Source organism: Somniosus microcephalus, chromosome 1 (assembly GCF_052327205.1).
Source record: "Somniosus microcephalus isolate GS21.2 chromosome 1, FLI_Smic_1.0, whole genome shotgun sequence".
In the NCBI taxonomy this organism is placed as follows: domain Eukaryota; kingdom Metazoa; phylum Chordata; class Chondrichthyes; order Squaliformes; family Somniosidae; genus Somniosus; species Somniosus microcephalus.
This window is the reverse complement of record NC_140987.1, coordinates 155,554,479-155,572,161: the sequence shown is the minus strand read 5'-3', so window position 1 is coordinate 155,572,161 and position 17,683 is coordinate 155,554,479.

The window sequence follows — 17,683 nt, the reverse complement described above, 5'->3', positions numbered from 1 at the left end:
TCACCTGAAGCTGCACAGGCCGGAAGGGGCCAGTGCTTGGAAGTGGCTTGAGAGCACCTTGCTGCGCTTTAGGGGGCCAAGGGGACCCGTTTCTGCACTGGCAGTCCTACTCAGAAGGACTTCCATTAAGATCTGGTTTCTCTGTTCAACAGATGGCCAACGCTCCTCAAGAGATGTCATTCTCTTATGAGTACTCACCATGTTTTCCCTGCCCTGGTGAGTTATCTCCTCCATGGAGGTTGCCAACCTTTCCATGGTGATGCGTTCATGCACCAATGACTGCACAAAGGCTCTGCTCATGGTCGCTATGGACTCCTCCATTCGCTCCACACTCGCAGCGACCCTGGAGACAAAACCTGTCAGAGACTCCTGCATCTGTGCATGGAGATCCATCACCTCTTCTCTTGCAGATGGACCCAGAGGCAGAGGGTCGACATGCAGCTGAGCTGAGCTGGCAGAGTCCTGCGCCCTCCGATGAGGACTCTCCACTGCTGTCCCTGTCTCCAGAATCTGCTGAGGCTCACTTGTGAGCTGCGAAACACCAGGTGACAACACTACTCTATGTCCCGAAGTTCCCCCCGAGGTGTGAGTTTCTGCGCTGGTGCTGGGCGCGCTTACTTCTGCTGACGCTGTGCCCTCAGAGGTTGGAGCTTCCTCTGAGGAGTCTGGCTGCACAGCCTCTTCCTCCTCCACAGTGAGGACGGGGGCTCTGGATGGTACTGTGGGGGAGTAAAGGAAGGAGTTAGAGATGTAATGCCACGGTTCTTCTGGTGACTCCCAGCGAGTTGGCATCTGCTGACACCTGCATCCATGCAGCATTGGTCTCAGTGGGAGGCCTCTTCCTCCCTGACCTAGGGAAGAGGACCTCCCTGTGGGCCCTAACCCCATCCAATAATACCTGCAGTGAAGCCTCGTCAAATTTGAAGGCAGCTCGGGGTCTGGCACTGGCCACAGCTGCTGCAGGCTCCTCTGCCATCCTGTATGGTTCATTTGGAAGCCTTCAGAGGATGCAGTGCTTGCTATGGACCTTGAAAGCACCACGAATGATGACATCATACTGTGGGGATTTCTGACTCGAATTGGACAATTAGCAAGGCTTCCCATATGCTGGGAATTAATTGGCCAATTGAGGGAAAATTGCGTGGAGTTTGCTGACACTTTTTTACGTGTGTCAGAAACCCCACATTTGGGGAAACCCGACCATTTCCCACACAAGCCGAAAATTGGGGCCCCTTGGAATCAATAATAGACTTGTGAATATTCACATTTTTAGGATGTCAAAGCTTCTACTTTGAAAAAGCTAAATATTCAACCCTAAAAATTAGTAGGGAAAAAAAACTTCAGATACATGCAAGTAAAGGTTTCCACACAGACATAAGCATACAACTTCTACATTCACTTCTAGCATCAATCTATCGAATTAAATAAATCTGGAATAAAAAGCTAGTATCAGTAATGATAACCATGAAACTATCGGATTGTTATAAAAACCCATCTGGTTCACTAATGTCCTTTAGGGAAGGAAATCTGCCGTCCTTACCTGGTCTGGCTTATATGTGAATCCAGACCCACAGCAATGTGGTTGACACTTAACTGTCCTCTGAAATGGCCGAGCAAGCCACTCAGTTGTAACAAACCGCTACAAAAAACAATAAAAAGAATAAAACCAGCATCAACCTCGGCACTGGCTACAGACACGACAATGGCACACCCAGCCCAGTCGACCCTGCAAAGTCCTCCTCACCAACATCTGGGGACTTGTGCCAAAATTGGGAGAGCTGTCCCACAGACTAATAAAGCAACAGCCTGACACAGTCATACTCACAGAATCATAAATAACAACAAAAAATGCTGGAAAAACTCAGCAGGTCAGGCAACATCCGTGGAGAGAAATTTGAGTTGACGTTTCGGGTCGAACCCTTCTTCAAAACTGGAAAGAAAAGAAACTAGATCGAAGGCAGGGCTGCGATCGGACAAAAGAATAAAAGAAACAAAAGAAGTAAAAGAGATTAGAAGCTAGACGAGATGGTAATAGGCTGAGATTAGGTGTAAAGTGTACTGGCAGGGCAAGAGATAGCTGCCAGGTGTGAGAGAGAAACAAAAGGAAAGTGAGGGGGGGGGAAAGGAGTGGAAAAATTACAAGAAAAAAAGAAATAGGGGCCGAGCTTATGATCTGAAATTGTTGAACTCGATATTGAGTCCGGGAGGCTGCAGAGTGCCTAATCGGAAGATGAGGTGCTGTTCCTCGAGTTTACGTTGAGCTTCCGTGGAACAATACAAGAGGCCAAGGACGGTGAGGTCCGAGTGGGAATGGAGCGGTGAATTAAAATGACAGGCGACCGGAAGCTCGGGGTCACCCTTACGGACTGAACGGAGGTGTTCCGCAAAGCGGTCACCCAATCTGCGTTTGGTCTCCCCAATGTAGAGGAGACCGCATCGTGAGCAACGAATACAGTATACTAGATTGCGAGAAGTACAAGTAAATCGCTGTTTCACCTGGAAGGGGTGTTTGGGGCCCTGGACAGTGGGAAGGGGGGAGGTATAGGGGCAGGTGTTACATCTCCGCTTGCACGGGAAGGTGCCAGGCGAAGGGGAAGGGCTGTTTGGGGTGATAGAGGAGTGGACTAGGGTGTCTCGGAGGGAGCGGTCCCTGCGGAATGCTGAATGCAGAATCATACCTTTCAGCCCATGTCCCAAACTACTCCATCACCATCCCTAGGTAGATCCTGTCCCACCGGCAGGATAGACCCACCAGGGGTGGTTGCACAGTGGCATATGGTCGGGAAGGTTTGTTTTTTTTTCCATTTTTTTATGTGATCCGGGCGTCGCTGGCAATGCCAGCATTTATTGCCCATCCCTAGTTGCCCTTGAGAATGTGGTGGTGAGCCACCTTCTTGAACGGCGGCAGTCCATGTGGTAATGGTACTCCCGCAATGCTGTTAGATAGGGAGTTCCAGGATTTTGACCCAGTGATGATGAAGGATCGGCGATATACTACTAAGTCAGGATTGTTGTGTCCGTGTGTTAATAGAGACACTTAAGACAGGAGTTGGTTTCACAGGTGTTTACTGAACAAAGTCTGGAGGGGAACTACTTGATACAACACAATATACAGGCTTATATAGCCCGAGTGGCCATTACCGGCATTACAGTACACAGGGGGCTCTTAAAGGCACATACACTACAGTTCCTCCCCTTTTAGCCAACCAGTGCATAATATTTTAAGTAATCATTAATTACATGTTACAAGAAAAATAATCTACACATTGCTGCAGTTAATTAGTTATAAGTCAGTCTCTCTGGAGGCTTCCTGACTCGGTCCGGATAACGCCTCGGTGGTGTAGTAGTTTCTGGTGATGTAGTAGGTTCTTTTGGCAAGGCTGATTCGGCTTGAATGCCAGTGTCAGGTTCATCGGGTTCCAGTATCACCAGATCGGAGGTACATATGGGTATCTCTACTTCATCATTAGGCGTATAGAGTTGTGGTGTAGGTTGTCCCTTTTCGGATGACTCTATGATTTGGTCAGCATGGCGCCTTATTATGCTTTCTCGGATGTCCACGGTATACATCAGCGGTCCTAGTCATGTGCAGATAGTTCCAGGCTGCCATTTCTCGGTACGGTAGTCCCGGGCCAAAACTTGTTGACCTATCTGGAAGGTTCTAGTTGGCCTTTCATTCATGCCTTGAAATTGCCGGTTCTTCGCGTCCCTTCTGATGTTGGGCTTGATCAAATCCAGCCGGCATCTTAGGCTTCTATTGAAGGACATCATGGCGGGAGTTTGGTTTGTAACCATATGTGTTGCATTCCTGTATGCAAACAAGAAGTTATCCACCTTGTGCTGAAGTTTTATGTCTTCATTACCCATGGCCTTTATGGCCTTCTTGAAGGTCTGGACAAACCTTTCAGCCAATCCATTGGTGGAGGGATGGTATGGGGCGGATGTGTAGTGCTTAACCCCATTGTTTTTTAAGAACTTCCTGAATTCTTCGGACACAAATTGCGGTCCATTATCAGAACAGATCTGTTCAGGCAGCCCATTCCTGGCAAATATGGTCCTTAATACTGTGATGGTTTTTTCCGTGGTGGTGGAGGAGATCTTTATTACCTCCGGCCACTTGGAGTGTGCACCAACCACGATTAAGAACATTGAGTCCATAAATGGACCAGCAAAGTCGATGTGTACCCTTTGCCATGGAGATGAGGGCCACTCCCATGGATGTAGAGGGGCTTGTGGTGGAGCGTTTTGGACCTTCTGGCATCCTAGGCAGCTCTTGGTCATTTCTTCGATGTCTCCATCGATACCTGGCCACCATACAAACGCCCTGGCTAGGTTCTTCATTTTCACTCCACCCAGATGCCCCTCGTGAAGCTCCTTTAGAACTTTATCCTGGAGTTTGGGTGGAATCACCACTCTGGATCCACACATCAAGGTTCCTCGGCACACTGACAGCTGTTCTCTTCTTTGCGAGAATGCTGGCAACAATGGTTCGCCATGTGCTGGCCATCCCTTCACTGTTAAATCGTAGACTCGTGAGAGAGTCGGGTCATTTCTAGTTTCCCTTTCAATGGCAGAATTTGTTACTGGCAGACATTCGACTATGGTAGAGTGGAAAATCTCCACTGGGTCTACGGTAGGTGCTTCTTCTACCGTTGGCAATGGTAGGCACGATAACCCGTCAGCATTCCCATGCTGTTTTGATCCTTTGTATTCTATGTTATATTGGTGTGCCCCTAGAAAAAGGGACCACCTCTGTAGCCTTTGCGCTCTCATAATGGGAACACCCTTTTCAGGGTTGAATATGGAGATGAGGGGTTGATGGTCAGTCAACAAGGTAAATTTTTGACCGTGTAGGTAATGGTTGAATATCTTCACTCCCCATACCAGGCTGAGTGCTTCCCTGTCGATTTGGGCATAGTTACGCTCAGCTGAGTTCAATGAGCGTGACGCAAAAGCTATCGGCCGTTCCGAGCCATCAGGGAATCTATGCGATAATACTGCTCCTACGCCGTAAGGGAATGCATGGCACGCCAGTCTGATTGGCAGTGATGGGTTGTAATGAGCCAAAACTTCTTTGGACATGATTAAGTCTTTGCATTTATGGAAGGCACGTTTACAGTCTTCGCTCCATTTCCAAATTACTCCTGTTTGTAGCAGTTCATTAAGAGGGTGCAGAAGAGTTGATAAGTTCGGTAAAAATTTATGATAGTAATTTATTAATCCCAGAAATGACCTTAATTGTGAAACATTTTCAGGTGCTGGGGCTTTTATGACCGCTTCAATTTTTTCAGGTGACTTATGCAACCCTTCCTTATTAATTATGTGGCCACGATATGATATTTGATTATGGAAAAATTCGCACTTGGGGCGATTTGCTCATAGGCCCCGTTCTCTCAGCCTAGTGAGCACCTGCTCCAAATTGGCAAGGTGCTCATTGTCGTTTTCTCCTGTTACAAGGATGTCGTCTAGGTAGCATTGAGTCCCAGGAATCCCTTGGAGGACTTGCTCCATAGCTCTTTGCCAGATAGCTGGAGCGGATGCTACTCCGAAAACCTGTCGATTGTTCTGGTACAGACCTTTGTGTGTATTTATCGTGAGATACTTTTTAGAGGCCTCTTCAACCTCCATCTGTAGATATGCCTGTGCCAAGTCAATTTTGGTGAAACGTTTCCCTCCGGATAGTGAGGCAAAAATATCTTCTATCCTCGGAAGAGGATACTGTACCGTGTGAAGGACCGGGTTTACAGTCACATTGAAGTCTCCACAGATGCGAATTTTTCTCTGTTCTTCAGATTTATCCTTATTCAACGCTTTCTTCATGACTGGGACGATGGGTGTTGCCCACTCGCTCCAATCTATTTTGGATAATACGCCTGCCTTTTCCAAATTCTCCAGCTCTGCCTCGACTGCTGGACGAATTAAATAACTTGTGAAATGCCGCATCTTCCATTTTTATTGAGGCGGTGATGCCTTTCAATGTTCCTAGTTTCTCTTGAAACACTTCTTTGGCGTTGGCCAAGATGTCTTTTAATCGTTCAGGTATGACGTCATCGTCGTTTTTTTCCTTACTGGTCACCGTCAGTGCCTGAATGGAGTGCCAGCCTAAACGTATTTTCCTGATCCATTCACATCCCAACAGCGGTGGACCACCATCTTGTAGAACGTATAAATACAACTTTTATATTTCCTTGCCGTTGTATACAACAGGCACCCTTATTTTTCCTTTGGGGTATACTTTCTGCCCCGTATATGTTTTCAAGATAATGGATGTGTCTTTTAAAGGTATATGCGGAAATAGCCGGTCGTAATCCCGTCGATTTATGACGGTCAGAGCTGATCCTGTATCTAGCTCCATTTTAACTGGGGACCCTGCTATCGTGAGGGTAACCCAAATGGTCTGGTAATTTTCTTTGGCAATTACATTATGTAATTTGAGACAGCTTAGTCTCTTGTTTTCGGAGTCGCTATCGCTCTTCTGGTCTTCGGAGCTACTGTCCGTCATCATTTGTACCTTTCTGCACTTTTCTTTACTGATTTTTTTTTCCTGTCCGTGGATTTTTTTTGTCCAGATCGGCATACCCGTGCAATGTGTCCAATCTTTCCGCATTGCCTGCATGCTTTGTCCTTGAACCAGCAGTCCCTCTGGTCATGGGCGGATCTGCCGCAGCGATAACATCTCTCGAAACCCTGTGTCATTTCATGGGTGCCGAAGTCCTGTGTCTTTTGTTATATCTCTGCAGCTCCTCTTGCGGCTGCTTCGTATGATACAGCCATACTGAAAGCCTTTTCCAGTGTTAAATCTTTTTCAGAAAACAGCCTTTTCTGTGTTCCTTCACTTAGGAGACCGCAGACGAATTTGTCTCGAAGATAATCTGATAGTCCTGCCCCGAATTGGCAGTGCTTTGATAGCTTTCTTAATTCGGTGAGGTAATCAGCGTTACTTTCATTCTTGTGTTGATTCCTCTTGAAGAATTTGAATCGTTCCGCTATCAGCAGCGGTGTTGGGTTTAAGTGCTCCTGTAGGGTATCACCAATTTCTTTAAAATTCTTGTCCTTTGGTTTGGCTGGAGTGATTAAGTTTCGTAACAGCCCGTATGTCTTTGTGCCCATTAGATTTAGAAGTACTGACGCTTTTTTTTCATTTTCTATTCCATTTGCAGTGCAATATACCTCCACTCTTTCCACATATGTGGTCCAATCCTCTATCTCATTATCAGAAGCATCAATATTGCCAGACTTAGGCATCCTAGAAAAAAAATGGCGCTTCCCGCGCTTTTCTTTCTTTTCTGTAGAAAAGAAATGGCGCTTCCCGCGCTTCCCCGCCGCTGCTGCCGATGACAACGCTGTTTCCCGTGGGTTTCCCTTCTTTTTATTTATTTATTTACAGTTGGAGACTCGTTCCCGCCGGACTCTCTCTCTAGGTCTGAACGCCGACCTGCTTGCAGCGCCGGCCGTCTCCCGAGTGCTCCCTCCCCGTCTGTTACTGCTTGCCTCCGCCTTCGCTGCTTGGCCTAGCTGCAGAGCCAGCCGCTGGAGCCCCAGTCCGACGCCCAGGAAGGATTATTGCAGTACCTGCCACCAGCTTGGCTAGCTGGTGAAACCACAGCTTTTTCTTTTTCTTGATTTTCTTCAAACTTGGACGCCAGAGGAATCGATGTCCTTGAGGTGCTGCCGAATTGCAGGTATGTCCGTTTCCAATTCGTCGCCACTGTTGTGTCCGTGTGTTAATAGAGACACTGAAGACAGGAGTTGGTTTCACAGGTGTTTACTGAACAAAGTCTGGAGGGGAACTACTTGATACAACACAATATACAGGCTTATATAGCCCGAGTGGCCATTACTGGCATTACAGTACACAGGGGGCTCTTAAAGGCACATACACTACAATTATGGTGTGTGACTTGGAGGGGAACTTGGAGGTTGTGGTGTTCCCATGCGCCTGCTGTCCTTCTAGGTGGAAGAGGGCACAGGTTTGGGAGGTGCTGCCGAAGAAGCCTTGGCGAGTTGCTGCAGTGCATCGTGTAGGTGGTACACACTGCAGCCACGTTACGCCGGTGGTGGAGGGAGTGAATGTTTAAGGTCATGGATGGGGTGCCAATCAAGCGGGCTGCTGTGTCCTGGATGATGTCGAGCTTCTTGTGTGTTGTTGGAGCTGCACTCATCCAGGCAAGTGGAGAATATTCCCTCACACTCCTTACTTGTGCCTTGTAGATGGTGGAAAGGCTTTGGGGAGTCAGGAGGCGAGACACTCTCCGCAGAACACCTAGCCTCTGACCTGCTCTTGTTGCTACAGTATTTATGTAGCTGGTCCAATTAAGTTTCTGGTTAATGGTGACACCCAGGATGTTGATAGTGGGGGATTCGGCGATGGTAATGCCATTGAATGTCAAGGGGAGGTGGTTAGACTCTCACTTGTTGGAGATAGTCATTGCCTGGCACTTCTGTGGCGCGAATGTTACCTGCCACTTATCAGCCCAAGCCTGAACGTCGTCCAGGTCTTGTTGCATGCGGACATGGACTGCTTCATTATCTGTGGAGTTGTGAATGGTGCTGAACACTGTGCAGTCATCAGCGAACATCCCCATTTCTGACCTTATGTTGGAGGGGAGGTCATTGATGAAGCAGCTGAAGATGGTTGGGTCTAGGACACTGCCCTGAGGAAATCCTGCAGCGATGTCCTGGGGCTGTGATGATTGACCTTCAACCACCACACCCATCTTCCTTTTTGCTAGGTATGACTCCAGCCAGTGAAGCGTTTTCCCCCCAATTCCCATTGACTTCAGTTTTACTAGGGCTCTTTGATGCTAGACTTGGTCAAATGCTGCCTTGATGTCAAGGGCAGTCACTCTCACCTCACCTCTGGAATTCAGCTCCTTTGTCCATGTTTGGACCAAGGCTGTAATGAGATCGGGAGCCGTGTGGTCTTGGCGGAACCCAAACAGGGCATCAGTAAGCAGGTTATTGGTGAGTAAGTGCCGCTTGATAGCATTGCCGATGACACCTTCCATCACTTTGCTGATGATTGAAGGTAGACTAATGGGGTGGTAATTGGTCGGGTTGGATTTGTCCTGCTTTTTGTGGACAGGACATACCTGGGCAGCTTTCCACATTGTCGGATAGATGCCAGTGTTGTAGCTGTACTAGAACAGCTTGGCTAGAGGCACGGCTAGTTGTGGAGCACAAGTCTTCAGCAGGATAGCCAGGCTGTTGTCAGGGCCCATAGCCTTTGCTGTATCCAGTGCGCTCAGCCGTTTCTTGATATCACATGGAGTGAAACGAATTGGCTGACGACTGGCTTCTGTGATGGTGGGGACCTCGGGAGTAGGCCGATATGGATCATCCACTTGACACTTCTGGCTGAAGTTGGTTGCAAATGCTTCAGCCTTGTCTTTTGCACTCACGTGCTGGGCTCTACCATCATTGAGGATGGGGATATTCATGGAGCCTCATCCTCCCATTAGTTGTCCACCACCATTCATGACTGGATGTGGCAGGACTGCAGAGCTTTCATCTGATCCGTTGATTGTGGGATCACTTAGCCCTGACTATAGCATGCTGCTTCCGCTTTTTAGCATGCATGTAGTCCTGTGTTGCAGCTTCCCCACGTTGGCACCTCATTTTTAGGTACGCCTGCTGCTGCTCATGGCATGCTCTTCTACATGTTGTTGAACCAGGGTTGGTCCCCTGGTTTGGTGGTAATTGTAGAGTGAGGGATATGCCGGGCCATGAGGTTACAGATTGTGGTGGAATACAATTCTGCTGCTGCTGATGGCCTACAGTGCCTCATGGATGCCCAGTTTTGAGCTGCTAGATCTGTTCTGAACCTATCCCATTTAGCATGGTGGTAGTGCCACACAACACGATGGAGGGTGTTCTCAGTTTGAAGACAGGACTTCATCTCCACAATGACTGTGCGGTGGTCACTGCTGCCAATGCTGAAATGGACAGTTGCATCTGCGACAGGTAGATTGGTGAGGACGTGGTCAAGTAGGTTTTTCCCTCGTGTTGGTTCACTCACCACCTGTCGCAGGTCCAGACTGGCAGTTATGTCCTTCAGGCCTCGGCCAGCTTGGTCAGTAATGGTGCTACCAAGGCACTCCTGGCCCTGAGAGTCCTCAACATTGACTCTGGACCCCATGAAGTCTCATGGCATCAAGTCAAGCATGGGCAAGGAAACCTCCTGCTGATTAGCACCTACCACCCTCCCTCAGCTGATGAATCAGTACTCCTCCATGTTGAACACCACTTGGAAGAAGCACTGAGGGTAGCAAGAGCACAGAATGTACTCTGGGCGGGGAACTTCAATGTCCATCACCAAGAGTGGCTCGGTAGCACCACTACTGACCGAGCTGGCCAAGTCCTGAAGGACATAGCTGCCAGCCTGGGCCTGCGACAGTTGGTGAGAGAACCAACACGAGGGAAAAACCTACTTGAGCTTGTCCTCACCAATGTACCTGTCGCAGATGTCTCTGTCCATGGCTGTATTGGTAGCAGTGACCACCGCACAGTCATTGTAGAGACAAAGTCCCGTCTTCACACTGAGGACACCCTCCATCGTGTTGTGTAGCACTACCACCGTGCTAAATGGGATAGATTCAGAACAGATCTAGCAGCTCAAAACTGGGCATCCATGAGGCGCTGTGGGCCATCAGCAGCAGCAGAATTGTATTCCGCCACGATCTGTAACCTCATGGCCCGGCATATCCCTCACTCTACCGTTACCATCTTTAAATAATTTTTTTTTTTAAATCACATTTTTAAAATGACTTGAAATTAAAATAAATTAAATATTTTAAACAAAAATTTAATTTTTTGAAAAAAATATTGTAAATTTTTTATGGGGCTAAAAGTAAGCTTACCTTTTTAAAAATATTTTTAAATGATACATCAACTTTTACCAGGTGTAAGAATTGTAAGGGTTTTCTGCAGGCGGAGGGTCTCCAAAAAGTGGAACAATCCGCCCACAGAGGCCCTTCTCCAGGGCAGGCAGAGGATCTGTCAAGAGGATTCTTGACAGATCGGAAATGCCGGTTTTCAGCGCATGCGCTGTGCATACCTGAAATCAGCTTTTCTGATGTCCCTACGGGTGAGTACATAGCGCGTACCCACCCGTAGGGATCAGAATATCTGGGCCAAGGATGAAGCATTTGCAACCTTCAGCCAGAAGTGCCGAGTGGATTATTCATATTGGCCTCCTCCTGAGGTCCCCACCATCACAGAAGCCAGTTTTCAGGGGCCAATTCGATTTACTCCATGTGATATCAAGAGCAATATCAAAGGCTATGGGCCCCGACAACATCCCGGCTGTCATGCTGAAGACTTGTGCTCCAGAACTAGCCGCGCATCTACAAGCTGTTTCAGCTACAACACTGGCATATATCCGAAAATGTGGATTCTGCCCAGGTATGTCCTGTCCACAAAAAGCAGGAAAAATTCAACTGGCCAATTACCGCCCCATCAGCCTACTCTCAATCATCAGCAAAATGGTGGAAGGTGTCATTGACAGTGCTATCAAACGGCACTTGCTCACCAATAACCTGCTCACTGATGCCCAGTTTGGGTTCCGCCAAGATCACTTGGCTCACGGCCTCATTACAGCCTGCGTCCAAACATGGACAAAGGAGCTGAATTCCAGAGGGGAGGTGAAAGTGACTGCCCTTGACATCAAGGCAGCATTTGACTGAGTGTGGCATCAAGGAGCCCTAGTAAAACTGACATCAATGTGAATAGGGGGGAAAACTCTCCACTGGCCGAAGTCATACCTAGTACAAAGGAAGATGGTTGTGCTGGTTGAAGGTCAATCATCACAGCCCCAGGGCATCGCTGCAGGAGTTCCTCAGAGCAGAGTCCTTGGCCCAACCATCTTCAGCTGCTTCATCAATGACCTACCTTCCAAAGTCAGAAATGGGGATGTTCGCTGATGACTGCACAGTGTTCGGTGCCATTCACAACTCCTCAGATAATGAAGCAGTCCATGCCTGCATGCAACAAGACCTGGACGACGTTCAGGCTTGGGCTGATAAGTGGCAGGTCACATTTGCGCTATACAAGTGCCAGGCAATGACTATCTCCAACAAGTGAGAGTCTAACCACTGCCCCTTGACATTCAACGGCATTGCCATTGCTGAATCCCCCACCATCAACATCCTGGGCGTCACCATTAACCAGAAACTTAACTGGAGCAGCTACATAAATACTGTGGCAACAAGAGCAGGTCAGAGGCTAGGTATTCTGTGGCGAGTGTCTCACCTCCTGACTTCCCAAAGCCTTTCCACCATCTACAAGGCACAAGTCAGGAGTGTGATGGAATACTCTCCACTTGCCTGGATGAGTGCAGCGCCAACAACACTCAAGAAGCTCGACACCATCCAGGACAAAGCAGCCCACTTGATTGGCACCCCATCCACCACCTTAAACATTCACTCCCTCCACCACCGGTGCACCGTGGCTGCAGTGTGTACCATCTACAAGATGCACTGCAGCAACTCACCAAGGCTTCTTCGGTAGCACTTCCCAAACCTGCGCCCTCTACCACCTCGAAGGACAAGGGCAGCAGACGCATGGGAACACCACCACCTCCAAGTTCCCCTCCAAGTCACACACCATCCTGACTTGGACATATATCGCCAATCCTTCATCGTTGCTGGGTCAAAATCCTGGAACTCCCTCCCTAACAGCACTGTGGGAGTACCTTCACCACACGGACTGCAGCGGTTGAAGAAGGCGGCTCACCACCACCTTCTCAAGGGCAATCAGGGATGGGAAATAAACGCTGGCCTTGCCAGCGACGCCCACATCGCATGAATTAATTTAAAAAAATACTGCAATTCATTGAATTAAAATCTTTTAAAGTCAATGACTGATGGAATGCAGTTTTTGTTATTGCGACTCGCGCTAAAACTGAGTAACCGTGACTGTAACATCTGACCTAGTTAAAAATCATGCTGGTTGCATGTAAGTATGTCCTTTCCACCATGAATTTTTTGACAAAGTTTGTCATGTTCAATAATTTAAAAGGTTTGTAATTTTTCAAAATAGAACAGTTGCTCACTTCTGTGAAAATGTTACTCGATACAGCTGAGCAATATTATCTTGCATGTGCCCTTTTAGTACCACATTCTAATTCACTAAATATAAATATAACTTAATAAGCTTTTATTCATTACCAGTTTAATTACTAATCAAGTACTATAGCAGTGTTACAATAGTCTATGCAATACAATTATGTCACAAAAGCTGTTACAGAAATAAGTAGCGAATGATTGGTCAAATTTTTGTACGGTACACTTAGACTATTTCATTCATTGAAATATTTCATTAAAACAATGGTGAACAAAAAACATTCAAGATACTAAATTGCAGTTTATTGAATTAAAATTGTAATTGAATGTCCTCCATTTTTATTAGAGTTATTGAAAATGACCCCCAAGGGGTAATTTTACAAGCTTCCATTCTGACCCTTGCCTGCCAGCAGTGCCTATCAGATACCCTATTTTTCCACTTAATGGGTGGGAAGCCACAGGCAGCATTCCCATGAACTACCAACATGCAGAAAAGGCAGGTGAGATTTCCACATGCTGAAATGTAACCTGCAGCCAAAATCATCCACAGGCATGATACAGCTGGTAACTGTGAACGTCAAAACCATCCTTAATATCAATGGTAAAATAACAACAGAAAATGCTGGAAACACTCAGCAGGCCAGGCAGCATCCGTGGAGAGAGAAAGAGTTAATGGGGTCGATTTTAACTCAGGTGCGGGGAATTGGCGGGTTCCCCGAATTTAGTGATTCCCACACGATTCTAAATGGGTCTGTGAGATTGATGCAATTTTAACTCAATTGGCCAATTGATTTCCAGCGTGTGGGAAGCCTTGGCAATTGAGTATTTCCAGTCAGAAAGTCACAGAATATGACGTCATCATTGCTGCTGCTTTTGAGGTCCACAGCAAGCCTTACTTCCTCTGCAGGCTCCCAAACTTCACCATTAAGATGGCACAGGAGCCTGCAGGAGCAACGGCCAGTGGGAGGGCCAGATCTGCCCCCAAATTTGATAAGGCTTCACTCCAGGCATTACTGGATGGTGCTAGGGTCCACAGGGAGGTCCTGTTCCCTTCTTCAAGGAGGAAGAGGCCTCCCAGCCAGACCAAGGCTGTGTGGCTACAGGTGGCAGGTCAAGTCAACTCCTTGGGGCTCACACGAAGAACGTGGTTGCAGTGCAGGAAAAGATTCCATGACCTTCTTCGCATGGGAAAAGTAAGTACTGTATGAAGTTTCCATCACCCTCAATCTGATCCCCATTGCCTTTCCTCACCAGCACTCAGCTTTACCAACCTCTTCCTGCACATCCCACTGGACACTCACATCCATGCACCCTTACCCATTCCCTCTCTCTCTATGCTCACATTCACAGATCTATTCCACCATGCAGCCCTCACACTCCCTCTCACTCTGATGCGTTGAACACAACTGACTACACACAGGGACGACCATTGGTCTTGCAACCTCACTCCATCTTTGTCTCCTTCTAAGTATCTATGCTATGCAATCCCTGCACTCACTCCTTCATTCTCACTCAACCTCCACTTGTCTCCCTCATTGCAGGAAAAGAGAGCTCACAACAGGAAAGAGCGAGCCAGGACAGGAGGAGGGCTACCCTCAGTAGCCCAGCTCACCCCCTGGGAGGAAAGTGTCCTGGAGATTGCCGGGGCTGACCGAGATGTGGAAGTTGGGGAAGGACAGACAGAAGCATCCCTGCAAGCTGGTGACAGAATAGTTTTCCATCTCTCTCATTGGCATTGCATGAGTCGCTGATAATGATTCTGAAGCTACATCATATGGACTTATGATCATCTGCAAAAAGCAATGTGCATGTAACCTTGGCATCATATCTCTAACTTTTTCCTTGAATCCCCCACAGGACCATCGAGGGCCCCCATCCCCAATGTGCAGGAGGAAGAGCCTGAGATGCCAGACTCCTCAGAGGAATATGCTACCTCTGAGGGCGCAGCGTCAACAGAAAAAAGCGCACCCAGCACCAGCGCAGACACTCACACCTCGGTGGGACCTTCGGGACATAGAGTAGAGTTGTCACCTGGTGTATCACAGCTCACAAGTGAGCATCAGCAGATTGTGGAGACAGGACAGCAGTAGAGAGTCCTCATCAGAGGGCGCAGGAATCTGCCAGCTCGGCTCAGCTTCATGTCGACCCTCTGCCTTTGGGTCCATCCGTAAGATCAGAGGTGATGGAACTCCATGCACAGATGCAGTAGTCTCTGGCAGGTTTTGTCTCCAGGGTCGCTGCGAGTGTGGAGCAAATGGAGGAGTCCATAGCGAACATGAGCAGAGCCTGTGTGGAGTCAATGGCACATGAATGCATCAACACGGAAAGGATGGCTATCTACGTGCAAATGATTGCTGACTCCGTGGTAAGGCTGGCTACGGTAGAGGAGAGGAGGGCTACAGCCATGGAGGAGGTTAGTCACCAGGGTATGGAAAACATGGTGAGTGTTCAGAATAGAATGACATCTCTTGAGGAGCGATGGGCATCTATTGAACAGAGAAACCAGACCTTCATGGAAGTCCTTCTGAGTAGGACTGCCATTGTAGATATGGGTCCCCATGGCCCCCCTGATGTGCAGCAAGCTGCTCTCAAGCCACTTGCAGGCACTGAGGGGGACCTGACCCATGAGAGGGAGATTGGTGGCAGACCTCAAGGAAGTGGGGGCTCCTCTTCAAGCGCTCACACTTCCATGCTACTGCAGAGCCCTCGGTCAGAGCCCCGCCGGAGTCCACACCCAATGGAGTTAGAGGTCGATACCCCTGCACAGCCGCAGGAGCAGCAGACTGCTGGCGAGCTCTCAAAGGCTAGCCACCCCAGAGGATGCCCGCCAATGGTGTCGAGACAGGAGCAGCAGGAAAGTGAGCAAGGAGCCTCCACATCTGCTGAAGCCACAGGGGAGCCACTACGTAGGAGCACGCGTAAGAAGAAAATAAAGCAGAAATAGTCACAAGGGTAGTCACTTGGGTGAAATGTTGTGTATTTTGTAAAAATGCCATCAGTTGTTTGTTTTTCATAAAAATTCTGATGGCAACTTCTGCAGTTGTGGCGTGTGTCATTTTGCAAATGGGGCTGGAGGTCCTCTAATGCCAAGAGGGGAAGGAAAAAAAGGCCTCCCATGCTTCTGGTAGATGCCTCAGTTGAGGAAGCGCTGAGTGAGGGTGGCGAGAGGGGTCTCGCAGGAGGTCACACTGGAGAAGTGTGTGAGGCTCCAACCTTCCACAGGTGTGGTTAGGCCTGGTAAAAGTTGCCCCAGACCTGAGACAGCAAAGTCCTGCCACCTGCAAATGATGGCTGATCAAATATCCTCTTTAATGGTTGACCTGCAGCTGATAGTCAGCACCAATAGTGTTCACGCCAGGTTTCACAGGCGTGATCCCCACCAGGTGTGTTTTACGTGGGAAAAGGGTTAAACAGGCAAGGGCCTGTTAAACTGGGATTACAAAGGCCAATGAGTGCTGTTTAAGAGTCCTAAAGACCAGTCCCGCCTGTTGCAGGTGGGACTGGTTCGGGTCCATCAGACACACCTAGGTTAAAATGGCATGGAGGCGGGAACCAGGTGGGAGGGGGTCCCAACCTCCAGGTTTTGCAATTTTTACCCCCCACACGCCTAAAAGCCTGCCTGTCGGCTGCGTTAAAATCGAGCCCAACGTTTCAGGTCTGGGTGGATCAGTCCAAGATGCCACTGGTGGCATCATCCACATAAGTCAATTGTATATAAAGACGTATAAAGAAAATGATAGATGTAAAGTCTGTGGGTTGTTTAGTTAATTAATACACAGACTACCAGAGTAACTTAAAACAGGACTTTACTATTCGAAGGTCAGGGCGAATCTGCCAAATAAATCCTGACACAGCACTTATATACCGGTGTGGTCACCGTCGGTATTACAGTATACAGAAGCCAACAAAGTAGTGCCACACCTAAAATAGTTCTCTTAAAGGTGAACGGTTACATACAATGGTTTTCTTAAAGGTAGACGGATACATACACTACAATCCTCCCTTTTTAGCTTACAACATACTTAGTCCCCCATTAAACATAACATATATTCAACTTCATGTAAAACAATTCACAGGTATAATCTATGCGGGAAACAGTTTACAGATTCAGTCTCTGCGGGAACAGTTCACAGATTCAGTCTCTGGTCTTGACTCGGTCCGAACAAAATCTCTGTGGTGTAGCCGGTTCACATTGCTAGCGTGACTCATCCAATAGTCTTTCCCTTGACTTAACAGCTTGAACTTCCGTCCTGCTGAACCAGCAGTGCTGACTTTTACAAACAGCTGGACTGCCTTGGTAATTTTTCCTACTTGCCAACTGATTTGGCTCCCTTCGTAGGGCCCACGTACATGATCTGGTAGAAGTGATAATGATTTAGATGGTTATCACCTTCTGCTTCGTCTTTTTCTTTTCTGCTTCTTGGAGACTCTCGGGGCTCCCTTATCAGCTGCCAACTGTAGCGCCACCATCTCCCTATGTTCCTTAGACTTTAAGTGCTTCATCCTGATTTCTGCACTTTGGGAGTTTTCATCACAAGCTGGGCAGACCAAGTCCTCGTAATATTCCGTGTCACTCAACAGGACATGGTAATATTCGGTGTCATCCTGAACTAGTCTAGCGA